Source organism: Stegostoma tigrinum, chromosome 27, assembly GCF_030684315.1.
Source record: "Stegostoma tigrinum isolate sSteTig4 chromosome 27, sSteTig4.hap1, whole genome shotgun sequence".
In the NCBI taxonomy this organism is placed as follows: Eukaryota; Metazoa; Chordata; class Chondrichthyes; order Orectolobiformes; family Stegostomatidae; genus Stegostoma; species Stegostoma tigrinum.
The window spans coordinates 219,410-233,926 of NC_081380.1; the positions used below are offsets into that span (position 1 = coordinate 219,410).

Below are 14,517 nucleotides of genomic sequence, written 5' to 3' on the forward strand. Positions count from 1 at the left end.
ATCCAGCCCTCAGATGCTTCTCTAGAATTTAAACCTTTTTGGGAAATTACAATCAACGCATACACCGACTCTGAAGCTCATTGTTGAGAATCTTAGAAAGTAAACCATCACGGCAAAGAGTCCAATCTGCTTTCACTCCATTAGATTGTCTACTGCTACTTTTCTCATGGTAGTGATGGTGTGGTAGTGATGTGTTGAATTCCTCCCTGTATTCTTTAGTAATAAGGGGATCCTTGAAGTATCTTCCACTGTAAAGGCTACCCTTTTCTCATTATCACTGATAATGGGAAGATCAGATGCTGGACAATCCAAGATAACAAAGTGTGAAGCTGGATGAACACAGCAGGCCAAGCAGCATCTCAGGAGCACAAAAGCTGACGTTTCAGGCCTCGACCCTTTTTTCATTATCATTGTTTCTTGATTTAAAAATTAACCTGGCCTTACAGCCTAGCATATGATTAATGGCATTACCTCGAAAATCTTTTTGGCTAAAGTGTTCAATAGAGTGCTACAACCTGAAAGAAGTAATTCTTCCCTGAATTAATAGGCAACCAATTTGAAAATGTGGCCTCTGGTCGTAAAATCTTTCACAAATGGGAGTAATCTCTACGGATATACACTATCAAGCCTCTTTAGAATCTTACATGTTGAAAAAATAAGATTTTTTCAATCTTATAAACGCCAATGAACGCAGTCCCAGCCTGCCCAACTTTCCTAAGCACAGCAATCCCCTACGCCATTTCTGAAATCAACCCAGTCAACATGAGGTGTATGGCCTCCGCAGCATTCGCTCTGTGGCCGTACATGACTTGTCAGTTACCATCCTGCTGCTACGACTCTACTTCTATTTACGATGCAGTCCTCTGTCCATCCGAACATACGACCCTTGAACACATGGGCTCATTTCATTTGAGACACCTTATGAGCTGTACCTTATCAAATGCTTTGTTGAAATCTCAATGTACTACATCAACTGGCGGTCCTTCATCAGTAATGTTTGTTTCCTTCTCAAAGCACTGTAGCAAGTTTGTCAAGTATTATTTCCCCTTTATAAAAGGATGTTAACTCTGTAGGATGTTACAGCACACTCAGTACCCTGTTATTTCATCTTTCATTGCTGGCATGAACATCTACCCAGATTGACCTAAATTGGCAATACTGGCTTGCTATTTTGTCGAAGTATCTTTGTGATAATGGTGTTATGTTCACAATCTTTCAATCCTCTGAGAATTTTCCACAATCTAAGGATTCTTGGAAGATTATCATCAGTGCCTCCATTGTATCTGTAGCTGCATTGTTCAACATGAGAGGATACAACTCATCACACCCCTTGGATATTTTCTCTACTGATTGGAGTCATGTTTGGAATTCTGTGCAGTGACATTCACTTTTAACAGTTTGCTAAATACTACCAGGAACAGAAATTGTGATCCAGCTGCAACTAAACTAAGGCTTTCAGCACGGAAGGAAGTCTTTCAATTCATTATGAACCTAATAACTCCTGAAAAGGGCAATACAATTTGCCTCAGTCCATAAATCTTCTTCCTCCAACATCCTGAGATGCATCATCTGTATTTCAACAAATTTACCACAGATTCTGTTTCAATCATCCTTTCAGCAATACGCATGACAACAATTCGGCATTCTTAGTCCCCCTGTCGCCTCCGTTGCACACGTGCGTTGTTAGATGATTATTTATTTGTGTGCCTGCTTTTTTGCTCGAATGGAGAAAGGTAAATTTCTGTTCTTTTGTCATCAGAGCTATTGCCTCCTCACTCTCATCTTCCTTGTTTTATCCTGTGCTGGAATATTTAATTTGTTGACATATCTGAAATATGTGGTTGAATGGATTGGGTTTTGTAACATTGCATTCCCCATAGACCATCTACCGATACTGTTGCTTGTTCTAACAGTTATTATCTTGCAGAGTGGAAAATGCAGTTTGAAAGCAATGGAACATTATCGATGAAGAAGTTGATGCATAAATTGCTGCGATCTTCTAAACTACAAACTCACCTTCAATTCTTTCTCGGTCAGAGCATTGTGCTGGCGCAAAGGAATCGTGTTCTCAATGGGACTTCCAAAACCATGGAATTGAATTTGCATATTGATTTCTTCTCCCCTCTTCAGAAATGCAAAGTAGTATCATGATGAAGCTTCCAAGGCGATGATTGTGTCCTTCAATGAACGGAAAAGTGACTTTTAGATTCACGGAAATATTTCACTATTTCTATTGACATGAAAGGCAAACATTCTCCCTGCATATGACCCAGTCTCATTTTATCGTATCTTTCTGATTTTACATGCCACGGGATAATCATTGCAGTGTAACAGAAATGTTGATCATGGAAATTTATCACTGTTTTCATAAATAATGGCAAATTTTCAACATCTTGCAATTGTATGAAGGCTCAGTCTCATCACACCTCGCCTGCTGCACAAAGACATTCTTAAACTGCTTTGAATGTTAGGGCTCAAACAAAACACAATCATGACACAAATGCATCAACACACCACTTTCAACAGGATCTGATATCCTTGCCAGGCACTGGAGGGGTTGCGGAGACTGGTGAGTGGATAAAGTTGTTCCTCTGTTCAAGCAGGAAAACGGGGACTTTCCAGGAAACTACAGACTGGTGAGTGTCTCATGTCTCAAAGGTATGGGCTAATAAGGGACAGCCAGCATGGCATTATGCGGGGCAGGTTATGTCTTACCAAGTCAGTTGAAGTTTTCACGGAGGTGACAAGGGTGATCAATTCGGGTAGAACAGTTGATAACATATACATGGATTTTACGAAGGTTTTCAACAAGGTCCCTCATGGTATGCTCATCCAGAAGATTAAGATCCATGAGATCCGTGGTGACTTGGCCTGCCCATATAAGGCAGACGGTAGCAGTGGAAGGCTTACAAAGAGAACACAGTATAGGGCTGGAGGAACACAGCAGGCCAGGCAGCATCAACAATGTCAGCTTTCCTGTTCCTCTGATGCTGCCTGACCTGCTGCGTTCCTCCAGCTCCACACTTGGTTATCTCTGATTCCAGCATCTACAGTTCTTGCCGTCTCAGTGGTGGAAAGCTGTTTTTCTGGCTGCAGCTCAGTGACGAGTGGTGTTCCGCATCGATGTGATTTCTGCTGTTTGTGATATATGTAAATGACTTGGTTGCAAATGTAGACAGGGGATTAGGAAGTTTGCAGATGATATAAGGACCAGTGGACTTGTGGACAGCATGGAAGGTTGTCAAAGGACACAGCAAGATACAGACCAATTGCAAACACGAGCGGAGAAATGGCCAATGGAATTTAATCTGGGCAGGCATGAGGTGTTGCATTTTAGGAGACCAAGTGTTCAGGAAAGGGATACAGTTAATGGCAGGACCCCAAACAGCAGTGATGTCCAGAGGGATCTTGGGGTCCTAGACCATAACTCCCTGACAGTAGCCACACAAGTAGATAGGGTGGTCAAGAAGGCATATCGCATGCTTGCCTTTATTCATAGGGGTACTCAGTGCAAGAGTCAGGATGTCACATTGCAGCTTTACAAGACTTTGGTGAGACCACACAGAGTATTGCATTCAATTCTGGCCGCCACATTACACTAAGGACGTGCAGGCTTTGGACAGGGTGCAGAAGAGATTTACCAGCATGCTGACTGGAATAGAGGGTATGAACGAGGAGGAGGAGCTGGAAAAACTCTTCGTTTTCTCTGGAGCAGTAGAAGCTGAGGGCAGGCTTGATAGAAGTCTATAAAATTAGGAGTTACATAAATACAGCTAACGGTCAGAAAATTTCTCCCCCGGAGTTGAAGCGTCCACTATTAGGGGGCATGCATTTAAGCTGAGAGGGGGGAAGTTCAAAAGAGATGTGAGGGGCAAATATTTCACACTGAGCATGTTAAAAGTGTGGAATACATTGCCCGGGGTGGTAGTGGATGCAGATACGATGAAAGCATTTAAAAGGGACTTTTAGTTAAGTGCACGAATCTGCAAGGAATGGAGGACTATGGATCAAGGACAGGCAGAAGGGATTATTTCATTTGTTGTCATGTTTGGCCCAACATGGTGGGCCAAAGGGCACATTCCTGTTGCTGTCGTGTTCCAAGTTTTATGCTCACCTGTGTCATGATTGCAAAAAGTAGGATTGGGAAGAATTTTTGAGAAGCGTTTGTGAACATCATTTCATGTAAGGACAAATGGGATAAGGATTAGGTGACACAGCACAATCAGATCTTGGAGCCCATGATGAATCATAGGGACCTCACAAGCACCAATGATCAGAGAGATCTCAAGATCTTGATGTGTATGCCTGTTGATCCCCCAATGTAATGGACCAGGTCGTTGAAGTGGTTTGGAAGGCAGATTGGATACTTGTCTTTATTAGACTTAATATTAAGTGGTAGAGTTTCAGAATAGGCAGGGTATGTACAACACTGTTGAGCCGAACCAACATTAAGTCAACGATGAGAAAATACAGTGAGACTTGGACAACGATCAGGCTTGGCCTGATAAAGGATAAGTTACATTTGCACCATACAAGTGCTAAGCAGCAATCAGCTCCAACAAGAGAGAATATGACCATATCAAAAAAATTCCATGTCCTTCCCCTCACATCATCGTTACATTTTTTTTTAATGTGCAAGTGCAATCCAAGCCATGCAAGGCTACGGGCCAGGTGTTGGAAATGAGGTCAGAACAATTCAGTGCTTGTTCTTGACTGTCACAGAATCTGTCAGCTTATAATGTATTTCTCCTGTATTGTCGACTACTGAGGTGCTCAGCTATCCACTAAACCAAGGTTAACACTGATCTAAAACTAAACTGGGTCAGTTATATAATCAGCAGTAGCCAGGTCCATAGTGCAAACCACCCTGCTGTGGGACAGAGTAAGGCAAATCCAAGTGAGCGAGTGTGGTTGGAGACTCATTCGTTGGGGGCATAGATTCTGTCGCCACATTTGAGACACCAGGGCTGCGTGTTGCTTCCCTGGTGCAAGGTCAAGGACATCTCTGATTGGTTGCAACAAATTCTTAAAGGGGAGGGTGAGCAGCCAGAGGCCATGGGGCACGTTGGTACCAATGACATGGGCAGAAAGAGGGATGACATCCTGCGGACTATGTACAAGGAGTGAGCAAAGAGGCTGAAAGGCAGGACCCAGAGGGTAATAATTTATGGGTTGCCATGAGTGCCACATGTTAGTGAGCTAAGTCATAGAAAGATAGGTGAGATGAATGCATGGTTAAGGAGCTGGCACAGGGGGCAGGGTTTCCGGTTCATGGATAATTGGGACCGTTTCTGAGCAAGGGGTGACCTGTCTAAGAGGGATGGGAGGCAAGACGCTGTGAGCGGGTCAGGACAGAGGGGACAAGTCGTTGTGAGCGGGTTACGACGGAGGGAACAAGCGCCTGTGAGCAGATCAGGAAGGAGGGGCAAGTCGCTGTGAGCAGGTCAGGGCTGAGGGGGCAAGTCACAGTGAGCGGGACAGGGCTGCGGGGTAAATCGCTGTGAGCGCATCAGGGCTGTGGGGGCAAGAGCCTGTGAGCGGGTCAGGACTGCAGGGGGTCAGTCCTTGTCAGCGGGACAGGACTGCAGGGGGCAAATCGCTGTGAGCGGGTCAGGGCTGCGGGGGACAAATCGCTGTGAGCGGGTCAGGGTTGCAGGGCCCAGTCCATGTGAGAGGGTCAGGGCAGCGGGGGCCAGTCCCTGTGAGCGCGAAAGGACTGCAGGGGGCAAATCACTGCGAGCGGGACAGGACTGCGGGGGCCAGTTCATGTGAGCGGGTCGGACTGCAGGGGGCCAGTCCCTGTGAGAGGGTCAGGGCTGCGGGGGTCAGTCCCTGTGAGAGGGTCAGGGCAGCGGGGGACAGTCCCTGTGAGCGCGAAAGGACTGCAGGGGGCAAATGGCTGTGAGCGGGACAGGGCTGCAGGGGCCAGTTCATGTGAGCAGCTCAGGGCTGCGGGGGCAAGTCCCTGTCAGCGGGACCGGTCTGCAGGGGGCAAATCGGTGTGAGCGGGTCAGGGCTGCAGGGGGCCAGTCCCTGTGAGCGGGTCAGGGCTGCGGGGCCCAGTCCCTGTGAGCGGGACATGGCTGCGAGGCCCAGTCCGCTGTGAGCGGGACAGGACTGCGGGGGGCAAGTCGCTGTGAGCGGGTCAGGACTGCGGGGGGCAAGTCGCTGTGAGCGGGACAGGACTGCGGGGGGCAAGTCGCTGTGAGCGGGACACGGCTGCGGGGGCCAGTACCTGTGAGTGGGACAGGGCTGCGGGGCCCAGTCCCTGTGAGCGGGTCAGGGCTGTGGGGCCAGTCCCTGTGAGCGGGACAGGGCTGCGAGGCCCAGTCCGCTGTGAGCGGGACAGGACTGCGGGGGGCAAGTCGCTGTGAGCGGGACAGGACTGCGGGGGGCAAGTCGCTGTGAGCGGGACAGGACTGCGGGGGGCAGTTCCTGTGAGCGGGACAGGGCTGCGGGGCCCAGTCCCTGTGAGCGGGACATGGATGCGAGGCCCAGTCCGCTGTGAGCAGGACACGGCTGCGGGGGGCAGTCCGCTGTGAGCAGGACATGGCTGCGGGGCCCAGTCCCTGTGAGCGGGTCAGGGCTGTGGGGCCCAGTCCCTGTGAGCGGGTCAGGGCACAGGGGGTAGGGCGCTGTGAGCGGGACAGGGCTGCGGGCCGCGGTTCAGGCCGCTGTGAGCGGGTCAAGGCGCAGGGGGCAGGGCGCTGCGAGCGGGTCAGGGCAGCGGAGCCCAGGCCGCTGCAAGCGGTTCAGGGCGGCGGGGGCAGGCCGCTGCGAGCCTGTCAGGGCGGCGGGGGCAGGCCGCTGTGAGCGGGTCAGGACTGCAGGGGGCAATACGCTGTGAGCGGGTCAGGGCTTCGGGGCCCAGGCCACTGTGAGTGGGTCAGGGCTCCGGGGGCCAGACACTGTGAGCGGGACACGGCTGCAGGGGGCAGTACGCTGTGAGCGGGAGAGGACTGCGGGGGGCAAGTCGCTGTGAGCGGATCTGGACTGCGGGGGCAAGTCCCTGTGAGCGGGACACGGCTGCGGGGGGCAATACCTTGTGAGCGGGACAGGGCTGCGGGGCCCAGTCCCTGTGAGCGGGACAGGGCTGCAGGGGCAAGCCGCTGTGAGCGGGTCAGGGCTTCGGGGCCCATCCCTGTCAGTGGGACAGGGCTGCGGGGGGCAGTATGCTGTGCGTGGGTCACGGCTGCGGGGGCCAGTCCCTGTGAGCGGGACAGTGCTGGGAGGCCCAGTCCCTGTCAGAGGGACAGGGCTGCAGGGGCAAGCCGCTGTGCGCGGGTCAGGGCTTCGGGGCCCAGGCCGCTGTGAGCGGGTCAGGGCACAGGGGGCAGGGCGCTGTGAGCGGGACAGGGCTGCGGGGCCCAGGTCGCTGTGAGCGGGTCAAGGCTGGGGGGCCTGGTCCCCGTCAGCGGGTCAGGGCGGCGGGGCCAGGCCCCTATGAGCGGGTCAGGCCTGCGTGGCCTGGTCCCTGTGAGCGGGACAGGGCTGCGGGAGCCAGTCCCTGTGAGCGGGACAGGGCTGCGGGGCCAAGTCCCTGTGAGCGGGTCAGGGCTCCAAGGGCCAGACCCTGTGAGCGGGACACGGCTGCAGGGGGCAGTACGTTGTGAGCCGGAGAGGACTGCGGGGGGCAAGTCGCTGTGAGCGGGTCAGGGCTGCTCGGGGCCAGGCCCTGTGAGCGGGTCAGGGCTGCGGGGGAAAGTCCCTGTGAGCGGGACACGGCTGCGGAGGGCAATACCTTGTGAGCGGGACAGGGCTGCGGGGCCCAGTCCCTGTAAGCGGGACACGGCTGAGGGGGGCAGTACGCTGTGAGCGGCACACGGCTGCAGGGGGCAGTACGTTGTGAGCCGGAGAGGACTGCGGGGGGCAAGTCGCTGTGAGCGGGTCAGGGCTGCTCGGGGCCAGGCCCTGTGAGCGGGTCAGGGCTGCGGGGGAAAGTCCCTGTGAGCGGGACACGGCTGCGGAGGGCAATACCTTGTGAGCGGGACAGGGCTGCGGGGCCAAGTCCCTGTGAGCGGGTCAGGGCTCCAAGGGCGAGACCCTGTGAGCGGCACACGGCTGCAGGGGGCAGTACGTTGTGAGCCGGAGAGGACTGCGGGGGGCAAGTCGCTGTGAGCGGGTCAGGGCTGCTCGGGGCCAGGCCCTGTGAGCGGGTCAGGGCTGCGGGGGAAAGTCCCTGTGAGCGGGACACGGCTGCGGAGGGCAATACCTTGTGAGCGGGACAGGGCTGCGGGGCCCAGTCCCTGTGAGCGGGACACGGCTGAGGGGGGCAGTACGCTGTGAGCGGGTCAGGGCTGCGGGGGCCAGTCCCTGTTAGTGTGTCAGGGCTGCGGGAGCCAGTCGGTGTGAGCGGGACAGTGCCCCGGGGCCCAGTCCCTGTGAGCGGGACATGGCTGCGAGGCCCAGTCCGCTGTGAGCGGGACAGGACTGCGGGGGGCAAGTCGCTGTGAGCGGGTCAGGACTGCTGAGGGCCAGTCCCTGTGAGCGGGACACGGCTGCGGGGGCCAGTACCTGTGAGTGGGACAGGGCTGCGGGGCCCAGTCCCTGTGAGCGGGAGAGGGCTGCATGGCCCAGTTCCTGTGCGCGGGTCAGGGCTGCGGTGGCTCGTCCCTGTGAGCGGGACAGGGCTGCGGGGGGCAGTACGCTATGAGTGGGACATGGCTGCGGGGCCCAGTCCCAGTGAGCGGGACAGGGCTGCGGGGCCCAGTCCCTGTGAGCGGGACAGGGCTGCGGGGCACAGTCCCTGTGAGCGGGACATGGATGCGAGGCCCAGTCCGCTGTGAGCGGGACACGGCTGCGGGGGGCAGTCCGCTGTGAGCAGGACACGGCTGCGGGGGGCAGTCCGCTGTGAGCAGGACACGGCTGCGGGGCCCAGTCCCTGTGAGCGGGTCAGGGCTGTGGGGCCCAGTCCCTGTGAGCGGGTCAGGGCTGCGGGGGCCAGACACTATGAGCAGGAAACATCTGCGGGGGACAGTACGGTGTGAGCGGGTCAGGGATGCAGTGGCCAGTCCCTGTGAGCGGGACACGGCTGCGGGGGCCAGTACCTGTGAGCGGGACAGGGCTGCGGGGCCCAGTCCCTGTGAACAGGAGAGGGCTGCAGGGCCCAGTTCCTGTGCGCGGGTCAGGGCTGCGGTGGCTAGTCCCTGTGAGCAGGACACGGCTGCGGGGGGCAGTCCGCTGTGAGCAGGACACGGCTGCGGGGCCCAGTCCCTGTGAGCGGGTCAGGGCTGTGGGGCCCAGTCCCTGTGAGCGGGTCAGGGCTGCGGGGGCCAGACACTATGAGCAGGAAACATCTGCGGGGGACAGTACGGTGTGAGCGGGTCAGGGATGCAGTGGCCAGTCCCTGTGAGCGGGACACGGCTGCGGGGGCCAGTACCTGTGAGCGGGACAGGGCTGCGGGGCCCAGTCCCTGTGAACGGGAGAGGGCTGCAGGGCCCAGTTCCTGTGCGCCGGTCAGGGCTGCGGTGGCTAGTCCCTGTGAGCGTGGCACGGCTGCGGGGGCCAGTACCTGTGAGCGGGACAGGGCTGCGGGGGCAAGTCCCTGTCAGCGGGACAGGGCTGCGGGAGCCAGTCCCTGTCAGCGGGACAGGGCTGCGGGAGCCAGTCCCTGTCAGCGGGACAGGGCTGCGGGGGCCAGTCCCTGTCAGCGGGACAGGGCTGCGGCAGCCAGTCCCTGTCAGCGGGACAGGGCTGCGGGGGCCAGTCCCTGTGAGCGGGTCAGGGCTGCGGGGGCAGGCCGCTGTGAGCGGGTCAGGGCGGCGGGGGCAGGCCGCTGTGAGCGGGTCAGGGCGGTGGGGGCAGGCCGCTGTGAGCGGGTCAGGACTGAGCGGTCAACTCGCTGTGAACGGGACAGGGCTGCAGGGGGCAATACGCTGTGAGCGGTTCAGGGCTGCGGGGCACAATACGCTGTGAGCGGGTCAGGGCGGCGGGGCTCAGGCCGCTGTGAGCAGGTCAGGCCTGTGGGAGCCAGTCCCTGTGAGCGGGACAGGGCTCCGGGGGCCAGACGCTGTGAGCGGGACACGGCTGCAGGGGGCAGTACGCTGTGAGCGGGAGAGGACTGCTGGGGGCAAGTCGCTGTGAGCGGGTCTGGACTGCGGGGGCAAGTCCCTGTGAGCGAGACACGGCTGCGGGGGGCAATACCTTGTGAGCGGGACAGGGCTGCGGGGCCCAGTCCCTGTGAGCGGGACAGGGCTGCGGGGGGCAGTACGCTGTGCGTGGGTCACGGCTGCGGGGGCCAGTCCCTGTGAGCGGGACAGTGCCGGGAGCCCCAGTCCCTGTCAGAGAGACAGGGCTACAGGGGCATGCCGCTGTGAGCGGGTCAGGGCTTCGGGGCCCAGGCCGCTGTGAGCGGGTCAGGGCACAGGGGGCAGGGCGCTGTGAGCGGGACAGGGCTGCGGGGCGCGGGTCAGGCCGCTGTGAGCGGGTCAAGGCGAAGGGGGCAGGGCGTTGCGAGCAGGTCAGGGCAGCGGAGCCCAGGCCGCTGCAAGCGGGTCAGGATGGCGGGGCCCAGGCCGCTGCGAGCCTGTCAGGGCGGCGGGGGCAGGCCGCTGTGAGCGGGTCAGGACTGCAGGGGGCAATACGCTGTGAGCGGGTCAGGGCTTCGGGGCCCAGGCCGCTGCGAGCCTGTCAGGGCGGCGGGGGCAGGCCGCTGTGAGCGGGTCAGGACTGCAGGGGGCAATACGCTGTGAGCGGGTCAGGGCTTCGGGGCCCAGGCCACTGTGAGCGGGTCAGGGCTCCGGGGGCCAGACACTGTGAGCGGGACACGGCTGCAGGGGGCAGTACGCTGTGAGCGGGAGAGGACTGCGGGGGGCAAGTCGCTGTGAGCGGATCTGGACTGCGGGGGCAAGTCCCTGTGAGCGGGACACGGCTGCGGGGGGCAATACCTTGTGAGCGGGTCAGGGCTTCGGGGCCCAGGCCGCTGTGAGCGGGTCAGGGCACAGGGGGCAGGGCGCTGTGAGCGGGACAGGGCTGCGGGGCCCAGGTCGCTGTGAGCGGGTCAAGGCTGGGGGGCCTGGTCCCCGTCAGCGGGTCAGGGCGGCGGGGCCAGGCCCCTATGAGCGGGTCAGGCCTGCGTGGCCTGGTCCCTGTGAGCGGGACAGGGCTGCGGGAGCCAGTCCCTGTGAGCGGGACAGGGCTGCGGGGCCAAGTCCCTGTGAGCGGGTCAGGGCTCCAAGGGCCAGACCCTGTGAGCGGGACACGGCTGCAGGGGGCAGTACGTTGTGAGCCGGAGAGGACTGCGGGGGGCAAGTCGCTGTGAGCAGGTCAGGGCTGCTCGGGGCCAGGCCCTGTGAGCGGGTCAGGGCTGCGGGGGAAAGTCCCTGTGAGCGGGACACGGCTGCGGAGGGCAATACCTTGTGAGCGGGACAGGGCTGCGGGGCCAAGTCCCTGTGAGCGGGTCAGGGCTCCAAGGGCGAGACCCTGTGAGCGGCACACGGCTGCAGGGGGCAGTACGTTGTGAGCCGGAGAGGACTGCGGGGGGCAAGTCGCTGTGAGCGGGTCAGGGCTGCTCGGGGCCAGGCCCTGTGAGCGGGTCAGGGCTGCGGGGGAAAGTCCCTGTGAGCGGGACACGGCTGCGGAGGGCAATACCTTGTGAGCGGGACAGGGCTGCGGGGCCCAGTCCCTGTGAGCGGGACACGGCTGAGGGGGGCAGTACGCTGTGAGCGGGTCAGGGCTGCGGGGGCCAGTCCCTGTTAGTGTGTCAGGGCTGCGGGAGCCAGTCGGTGTGAGCGGGACAGTGCCCCGGGGCCCAGTCCCTGTGAGCGGGACATGGCTGCGAGGCCCAGTCCGCTGTGAGCGGGACAGGACTGCGGGAGGCAAGTCGCTGTGAGCGGGTCAGGACTGCTGAGGGCCAGTCCCTGTGAGCGGGACACGGCTGCGGGGGCCAGTACCTGTGAGTGGGACAGGGCTGCGGGGCCCAGTCCCTGTGAGCGGGAGAGGGCTGCATGGCCCAGTTCCTGTGCGCGGGTCAGGGCTGCGGTGGCTCGTCCCTGTGAGCGGGACAGGGCTGCGGGGGGCAGTACGCTATGAGTGGGACATGGCTGCGGGGCCCAGTCCCAGTGATCGGGTCAGGGCTGTGGGGCCAGTCCCTGTGAGCGGGACAGGGCTGCGGGGCCCAGTCCCTGTGAGCGGGACAGGGCTGCGGGGCCCAGTCCCTGTGAGCGGGACATGGATGCGAGGCCCAGTCCGCTGTGAGCGGGACACGGCTGCGGGGGGCAGTCCGCTGTGAGCAGGACACGGCTGCGGGGGGCAGTCCGCTGTGAGCAGGACACGGCTGCGGGGCCCAGTCCCTGTGAGCGGGTCAGGGCTGCAGGGCCCAGTTCCTGTGCGCGGGTCAGGGCTGCGGTGGCTAGTCCCTGTGAGCGGGGCACGGCTGCGGGGGCCAGTACCTGTGAGCGGGACAGGGCTGCGGGGGCAAGTCCCTGTGAGCGGGACAGGGCTGCGGGAGCCAGTCCCTGTCAGCGGGACAGGGCTGCGGCAGCCAGTCCCTGTCAGTGGGACAGGGCTGCGGGGGCCAGTCCCTGTGAGCGGGTCAGGGCTGCGGGGGCAGGCCGCTGTGAGCGGGTCAGGGCGGCGGGGGCAGGCCGCTGTGAGCGGGTCAGGACTGAGGGGTCAACTCGCTGTGAACGGGACAGGGCTGCAGGGGGCAATACGCTGTGAGCGTTTCAGGGCTGCGGGGCGCAATACGCTGTGAGCGGGTCAGGGCAGCGGGGCCCAGGCCGCTGTGAGCAGGCCAGGCCTGCGGGAGCCAGTCCCTGTGAGCGGGACAGGGCTCCGGGGGCCAGACGCTGTGAGCGGGACACGGCTGCAGGGGGCAGTACGCTGTGAGCGGGAGAGGACTGCTGGGGGCAAGTCGCTGTGAGCGGGTCTGGACTGCGGGGGCAAGTCCCTGTGAGCGGGACACGGCTGCGGGGGGCAATACCTTGTGAGCGGGACAGGGCTGCGGGGCCCAGTCCCTGTGAGCGGGACAGGGCTGCAGGGGCAAGCCGCTGTGAGCGGGTCAGGGCTTCGGGGCCCATCCCTGTCAGTGGGACAGGGCTGCGGGGGGCAGTACGCTGTGCGTGGGTCACGGCTGCGGGGGCCAGTCCCTGTGAGCAGGACAGTGCTGGGAGGCCCAGTCCCTGTCAGAGGGACAGGGCTGCAGGGGCAAGCCGTTGTGAGCGGGTCAGGGCTTCGGGGCCCAGGCCGCTGTGAGCGGGTCAGGGCACAGGGGGCAGGGCGCTGTGAGCGGGACAGGGCTCCGGGGCACGGGTCAGGCCGCTGTGAGCGGGTCAAGGCGAAGGGGACAGGGCGCTGTGAGCGGGACAGGGCTGCGGGGCCCAGGTCGCTGTGAGCGGGTCAAGGCTGGGGGGCCTGGTCCCCGTCAGCGGGTCAGGGCGGCGGGGCCAGGCCCCTATGAGCAGGTCAGGCCTGCGTGGCCTGGTCCCTGTGAGCGGGACAGGGCTGCGGAAGCCAGTCCCTGTGAGCGGGACAGGGCTGCGGGGCCAAGTCCCTGTGAGCGGGTCAGGGCTCCAAGGGCCAGACCGTGTGAGCGGGACACGGCTGCAGGGGGCAGTACGCTGTGAGCCGGAGAGGACTGCGGGGGGCAAGTCGCTGTGAGCGGGTCAGGACTGCTCGGGGCCAGGCCCTGTGAGCGAGTCAGGGCTGCGGGGGAAAGTCCCTGTGAGCGGGACACGGCTGCGGAGGGCAATACCTTGTGAGCGGGACAGGGCTGCGGGGCCCAGTCCCTGTGAGCGGGACACGGCTGCGGGGGGCAGTACGCTGTGAGCGGGTCAGGGCTGCGGGGGCCAGTCCCTGTTCGTGTGTCAGGGCTGCGGGGGCCAGTCGGTGTGAGCGGGACAGTGCCCCGGGGCCCAGTCCCTGTGAGCGGGACATGGCTGCGAGGCCCATCCCTGTCAGTGGGACAGGGCTGCGGGGCCCAGTCCCTGTCAGCGGGTCTGGGCTGCGGTGGCCAGTCCCTGTGAGCGGGACAGGGCTGCGGGGCCCAGTCCACTGTGAGCGGGACACGGCTGCGGGGGGCAGTCCCTGTTAGTGGGTCAGGGCTGCGGGGGCCAGTCGCTGTGAGCGGGACAGGGCGGCGGGGGCCAGTCCCTGTGCGCGGGACAGGGCTGCGGGGCCCAGGCCGCTGTGAGCGGGTCAGGGTGCCGGGGCCCTGTCCCTGCCAGCGGGTCAGGACTGAGCGGGCAGGCCGCTGTGAGCGGGTCAGGACTGCAGGGGGCAATACGCTGTGACCGGGTCAGGGCTTCAGGGCCCAGGCCGCTGTGAGCGGGTCAGGGAGGCGGGGCCCAGTCCCTGCCAGCGGGACAGTGCTGAGGGGGGCAAGTCGCTGTGAGCGGGTCTGGACTGCGGGGGCCAGTCCCTGTGAGCGGGACAGTGCTGGGAGCCAAAGTCCCTGTCAGAGGGACAGGGCTGCAGGGGCAAGCCGCTGTGAGCGGGTCAGGGCTTCGGGGCCCAGGCCGCTGTGAGCGGGTCAGCGCACAGGGGGCAGGGCGCTGTGAGCGGGACAGGGCTGCGTGG

The 14,517-nt window shown here is 61.1% G+C and overlaps 1 long non-coding RNA gene across 1 annotated transcript in view; it reads right to left on the minus strand.

Annotated features, from left to right (window-relative positions):
• Window positions 1-2,022: 2,022 nt before the first annotated feature.
• Window positions 2,023-14,517, minus strand: part of LOC132211019 (uncharacterized) — a 123,347-nt gene continuing 110,852 nt past the window's right edge. Inside the window, exon 3 of the long non-coding RNA XR_009447303.1 lies at window positions 2,023-2,178. This is a non-coding gene — a long non-coding RNA (uncharacterized LOC132211019). The remainder of the gene's footprint in view (window positions 2,179-14,517) is intronic.